Here is a 7,047-nt window from a genome sequence, read left to right on the forward strand (position 1 = left end):
GAATCTTAAACAAAACGACAACACCGCAAAGGAGACGGAAGGTATTGGGTACTAGACTGCCGAGCGGCACACCGAAAAAATTGCAGACATCTATGATGAAAGGATGTACAGGGAAGCGAAGACCGGCGGTAAACTGGTCTCGGAAGACACAGAAAGCTCCGCGCAGCGGCCTATGGGGCCGAGCGGAAGGACCGGCTAAACGAATTTCGAAATCCTCTGGGATTTCGAAATTGTCTGTCAAAATATCAAAGTCCCGCTGTTCGAATCGGGACTGCATGGTGGTGTACCATGGACCGAGCGACTGGTCTTCGGGATTTGAAGAACTAGCCATTGGCCGATCGGAAGGAATCAAAAGGCAAAAAGGCAGGAGAAAAACGACAGCAAACGAAAGGAGGTTTCAAGGATCGAAACTGAGGAAAAAATGCGGAGGAAACACCGGAAAGGAGGAAGGAAAGATATAAAATCTTACTGCGAGGAAAGGGATCGCGAAAAAGGCGCCGGAGAGCAGAAACAGGATCGCCGGAGCTCCAAAGCACTGGAGGCAGTGGTCGAGATCGCGGAAGCAAATGAGGGAGAGAAGGAAACGAAGGCTTTATAGGGCGGAGGCCGGCCGGCCTCCACCGTTGGATCCAGGTCACGGGAATCAAAGCGTGCATCTTGCCGTCCATTTCGAATCGCTTCGATCGCATCAAAACACCATGCCGCCGCTGCCGTAGGCTGATGGCATTGCGCCACGTGGCATTCTACCATTCGGAGCATTTAATGAAAGCATGCTCAACCTTAATGTCGAAGATTGGCTCAAAACCCGAGGAGATCCGGTGAATGCCATTGTTGATTTGTTCAAGGCCATCTTTGCGGTAGGCCGATCGGAGGATACTAGCATGGAGGAGCTGCCCGGCTATGTAACGATCCAACTCCTGGGTACTAGGCTGTGAGCCAGATCGCTACACTAACTACTGAAACTACTGTGCCGCACTGTGCGGAAAACTGGGTAAAATAAAATTTCACTAACTGACTCTGTTAATCTGACAACTGATGTACCCATGCGGTTATAAGGAAGGATTCAAGACCCTTTCCGGTTGGTGTACATGTGCTAAGGAGGATTCTTGCCCTCCCATCTGAGCTAGGAACTCAAACTAACTTCCCAGCTAGCTGCTTATCGATCCACGGATCGATCAAGCTTACTACGATTCTTTGCCCTGCTGGATCGGTCTGCGGACCGATTCAGCAGAGGCTGGATCGGTCGGAAGGACCGATTCAGCAGAGGCTGGATCGGTCGGAAGGACCGATCCAGGTGTGTCTGGATCGGTCTGCGGACCGATCCAGGCACCTGGAGACGCTGGGATGCCCTCTGTTCGATGCTGGATCGGTCGGCTGACCGATCCAGGCACCTGGAAATCTCCTCCGAGACTACTATATCGAGCTGGATCGGTCGGCTGAGAGGATACAGTAGCATACTGTATCTCGCTGGATCGGTCGGCTGACCGATCCAGTGGAACAGCTCAGACCCTGATCGGTCTGGGGACCGATCAGTGTCTGATTTCACTCGAGAGTTCTGATTTCAGCACTTTGGCGTGCCAAATCATCACACAACAGTTCTAAAACAATGGAGATACATTCTAGCATATAAGTACTAATGTTCTAAACGTGATAAGCTAAACAAGACATAGTTACTAAGCTAGAACAATTAGTAACAAGACTAAGTATGAAACTAGACATGTTAAGTGCTAAAACTGAAATAAAAGCGTATAGATCCCAAGGATCTTTATTCCAGACCCCTTGCACACACACATCATCGTAGCATCGCCCTCCAGCCTCCGCTAATCCACTTTCCTTTTACCGGTATCTGCAGTATAAGAAAAGTAGTATCTGTAAGCCAATAAGCTTAGTAAGAAACCATCTACCTCACAAAAGCATGCATACGATGCAAATATGATTTTAAATCATGCTGTTTGAAAAATATACTGAATATGCAAGCATGGCATGGCATGGTATCACACAAAGCATGGCATAACATATAAACTGAGCATGCTCTAAACTGATCATGGCATACTTATAAACTGAGCATGAAACTGAACTAGTCAAGCATATATCTAAATCTGTACACGAACTCAAATCAAGTAAACTAAACCTGAATCGAATCGAAAGCTAAATTAGTGTTCTCATCACCGGTTTCAAATTTGAAAACTATACATATAATAGATGAAAATACTAAACATGCCGTTGGCCCCGCAATCAGATTTACATCATGCAAGATCCCTACGAGACCCGGATTGCAAGTTCAATCCAGCAGGTTACTAGGTTATCTCAACCTAGGGACGAATGTGGGAGTCCAGCCCATGGATATCTGATCCAAGATACAACTCGAATAAAAGTAAAATATCAATAATCGCTTTATTTTACTTTGCCGCTCTAGGTTATCCAACCTAGAGCTAGGTTATCTCAACCTAGAGGCTACTGTGGGAGCCTACCCAATGGATATCTGATCTATATAGCTGTGATAACTGATAAATAACTGAATAAAATGTTCTAATATATTTTACATGCTGTTAGGACGCCTATTGGTGCATCCTTCTGAACTGGGCATTCTACCGAATGCTTGGTGTGCACTAAAAGCACACCTTAAAACTGAAAACTGTAAAATTACTGAACTAACGCCAAAACTAACAAGCGAGAGCAATTATACTGCAGGTGAGGGGTTTCTTACCTCAATCGCAAGGTTTTCTTACAATTCTATCCGCTAGGTCTTCCGGAAAACTGATCCTCTCGACGATCCGTTCACGTCTTCGCGTTCCTCTCGCGGAGATGAACCTTTTTCGTGTTGGAGTCATCGCCGGAAGGTGATCCCTTGACCCTTGGCTTGGTGTGTCGTGCGTGAGGAAGAGGAGAAGAAAAGAGGCGGCGGTGGTGTTGGGTTTCGGTGGAGAAGGATGTGCCGAACCAAAATAACCCAAACCCCAACTTAAGTTTATTATTTATATTAAGTGGTTTAATGAACCCAACTCTAATATAAATATATTTGGTTCTCCTTTCTTTCAGCACGGCCCTGCTGGGTTCACCGGTTACTAAACTTATCCGTAAACCATAGGTCTCGGGTTCGATTCCCGCCTAAGCTATTTTACGGTTCTAATTATTTTGCTACTTCCGCTACTCGAAAAATTCCGGAAAAATATCTAAAATTCCAGAAAAATCGTACAATAATTCTAATATAGTTTTGAGAATTTTGTTACAATCCCCATACCTTATAAAAAGTTCGTCCCCGAACTTAAAACAATTCTGGGTACTTCTGTCTCATGCTGGCTTCCGACTCCTCTGTTGTGTGATTTTGCCAATTGACTTTTACTAATGGTACCTTATTCGTAATTTCTTTACCGCTCGGTCTATTATCCGAATAGGCCGATCGTCATACCGAGATCATCACGACCTGCACTCAACCGGGCTCAATCACCGGTGGCGCCCGAATATGCTTCTTCAGATGGAGACATGAATACGTTAGGACAAATGACATCTCCGAGGTAACTCTAGCTCATATGCTACCTTGCCCTTCTTCGTGATAAGGTATGGTCCCACATATTTGGGAGCTAGCTTGCCTTCTTCCCAAAACGCATGACTCCTTCATGGGAGCTACTCGGAAAACTGTATCCCCAACCGAAAACTCTAGGGGTCTGCGGCGTGTCAGCATAGCTCTTCCGACGGCTCTGTCGCCTCTATCCTCCGCGAACACAGATGCCGTCATGTGGTATCTCGCTACTAGATCTGAAGCTCTAGTTCCTTCTGCTCACCACTCTCATACCAGTAGATTGGTGATCCGCACCTCCGCCCATAGAGTGCCTCATAAGGTGCCATGCCGATGGTGGCTCGATAACTGTTGTTGTATGCAAATTCCGCTAGACTCTATATTTGCACCAACTTCCTTGAAATCTAGGGCACAAGCTCGAGCATATCTTCGAGTACCTTATTTACTCGCTCCGTCTGACCATCCGTCTGAGGATGGAAGGTCAGGCTGAATTTTAACCGGTGCCCATAGTCGATCGTACACACTTCCGTATGTGATGTAAATCATCCCCGTCTCGATATAATGGTTCGTGGGACTCCATGCACCGACAATCTCCTTGAGATACAACCGAGCTAATCGCTCCATGGAATAGGATATTCGATAGCTAAGAAGTGGGCTGATTTAGTCAACCCGTCGACTATTACCCAGATAGCATCAAACCATTCGTGGTTCCGGGTAATCCCACTATGAAATCCATAGAGATATCCTCCTACTTCCATTCCGGAATTTGTATCTACTGTAGAACTCCTCCTCGTCACCGATGTTCCGCTTAACCCTCCGACAGTGTAGACAGATGTCGACGATTCATGGCGATATCTCGCTCATCCTGTGCCACCAAAATCGCTTTCTTTAGATCCCGATACATTTTGGTGGAACCGGATGCATCACATAGGAGTCCCGTGAGCCTCGTCTAGAACTTGCTGTAGTTCCTCCCGATCCGAACACAAAGTCTCACCACAAGACACTACCCCACCGCGACACTCAACTCTCCACTTCGATTCGCTAACCCTTGCTTAATTTTCTAGATTTCAGGATCCCGCTCCTGAGCTGTCTGGATATCATCAAGCAAGGTAGATGCTAAGGACATAGTGGAAAGCCGCCCACCATAAGCTCGAGACTAAAATCTGTAATCTCCTTCCTAAGGCGTGGTGACATAGTGCTAAAGATAATAAGGTAGCACTGGACTTCCTGCTGAGAGTGTCTGCTACCTTATTAGCTTTCCCTGATGGTAGAGGATATCTATGTCATAATCCTTGACCAACTCTAACCATCTCTACTGCCGATATTCAGATCCTTCCGAGTAAAGAAATACTTGACTTTGATGATCCAGATACACTCGCACCGAGCTCCGTACAAATAATGTCTCCAAATCTTGAGAGCGAACACCATCACTGCAAGCTCAAGGTCGTGAGTAGGATAGTTCCTCTCATAATCCTTGAGTTGTCCGAGGCATAGGCGATCACCTTGCCTTCTTCAGTACTCCTCCTAATCCCAATTTAGAGGCGCCACTGTAGATGTCTGTGTTTTCCGGTATAGCTAAAATAGGAGCACTGGTCAATCTCCGCTTTAGTTCACTGAAGCTGTCGCAGTCCTCCGTCCACCGAAATTTCTTGTTCTTCCTGGTGAGAGTCAGTGGGGAGGCTATCCTGGAGAAGTCCTCACGAATTCCCGTAGTAGCTCGCTAATCCCGTAAAGCTTCGATTTCACCGGCGCCTCGGTCTCTTCCAGCTTATCGCTTCTATTTTGCTGATCTACCATAACACCATCCTTGGAGATGATGTGACCTAGAAAGGCTACCTGGTTCAGCCAAAATTCACATTTCGTGAATTTGGCGTACACTGGTTCTTCAAGGATCTGCAAAACTGTCTTCGATGCTCGCATGGTCCTCTGAGTGCCCGAATAGATAAGAATGTCATCGATGAACACGATGACAAACTTGTCTAAGTATTCTCTGAATACTGCTCATGAGGTCCATGAAAGTAGTCGGAGCATTTGTCACCGAAGGCATGACTACGAACTCATAATGTCCGATCCGGTCCGAAGTCGCTTTTAGGTATATCACCTTCCTTGACTCTAACTTTGGTGATATCCCGATCCGAGGTCAATTTTAGAGAACACCGTGGCTCCTTTAGTCGGTCAAACAGTCATCTATCCCGGGAGAGGGTACTGCTTTTAATTGTGACCGGTTCAAGGCACTGTAGTTTATGCATAAGCGCATGCTTCCATCCTTCTTCTTACGAACAACACATGGCTCCCATGGTGAGTGACTAGGGCGATGAAACCCTTGTCAAGAAGCTCCTGTAATTGCTCCTGAAGTTCCTTCAGCTGAGCCATGCGGTACGGTGCCTTGGAAATTGGATTTGTGCCGGGAATGAGCTCTATCTCAAATTCAATCTCCCTGTCTGGTGCTAAGCCCGGTAGCTCTTCAGGGAAAACTGCTGGGTAGTCACAAACGACTCGAACCTCTGAAAGCTGTTGGTTCTTGTCCTGGCTGGTGTTGACTACATTTGCTAAAAATCCCATGCATCTTGAATCCATTAACTGCTGTGCTTTCAGTGCTAAGAGAAACTTCCTGGCTTTTCTCTTTGGCTTCCCCGTGTACTCAAACTGTACTCCTGCTTCAGGTTGGAATATGACCTTCTGTTTACGGCACTCTATAGAAGCGCCATATCTGATCAGAAAATCCATTCCAAAGATGACATCGTAGTCAGTCATTTCTAGCACTATCAGATCACCAAAAAGTTCCCTGTCTGCTATAATGACTGGCACTGCTCTGAGCCAGTGCGTAGATGCCATAGTTGTTAGGATCCTTCGTACGGCTAGAGAGGGGGGGTGTGAATAGCCGACCCCAAATCTTTGCTCGTTCCTTTCTACAAATTAGGTTAGCAGCGGAAATAACAAAAGGAAACGAAAACAAAACAAACCAAACCTCAACTCGTCAATGTAACGAGGTTCGGAGATGAAACTCCTACTCCTCGGCGTGTCCGTAAGGTGGACGAAGCCTATCAATCCGTCGGTGGATGAGTCCCCGGAAAACTGGCTAATACAATATACTCCTTGTGGGTGGAGAAACCTCGCCACAATATTCTTGCAACAGCAAGAAAGGAATACAACAAGAAATACAAGAAGACAAGAACAATAAATGTAAAAACACAGGTTTTCTTGCCTCCTTGCCGACTGGATTCGTTGAAGCAGCAGCTCCTCAGAACACCTACAACAGCAGGATATCCCAGTCGAGAAGCTCACGCGAAGCTTGTGAAGAAGAGCTCAACAAAGCTCAAGCACCAGAACAGCAGCTCTGTAGAAGAAGAGAAGAGGAAGAAGTAGTAGTGCAGCTACAGCTCTCGAACCCGCGAAGAAGACAAAGAAGAAACTAGTCGCTGTCAGCAACGTTAGAACTCGATCGTCCGCAGATCACCAGGCGCGAAGCTTGCTTGTCACCGATCGGTCCGCATCGATCGGTGTCGCGATCAAGCCTCGATCGGCCTGGA

The sequence above is a fragment of the Zingiber officinale genome, chromosome 4B (genome assembly GCF_018446385.1).
Source record: "Zingiber officinale cultivar Zhangliang chromosome 4B, Zo_v1.1, whole genome shotgun sequence".
NCBI lineage: Eukaryota > Viridiplantae > Streptophyta > Magnoliopsida > Zingiberales > Zingiberaceae > Zingiber > Zingiber officinale.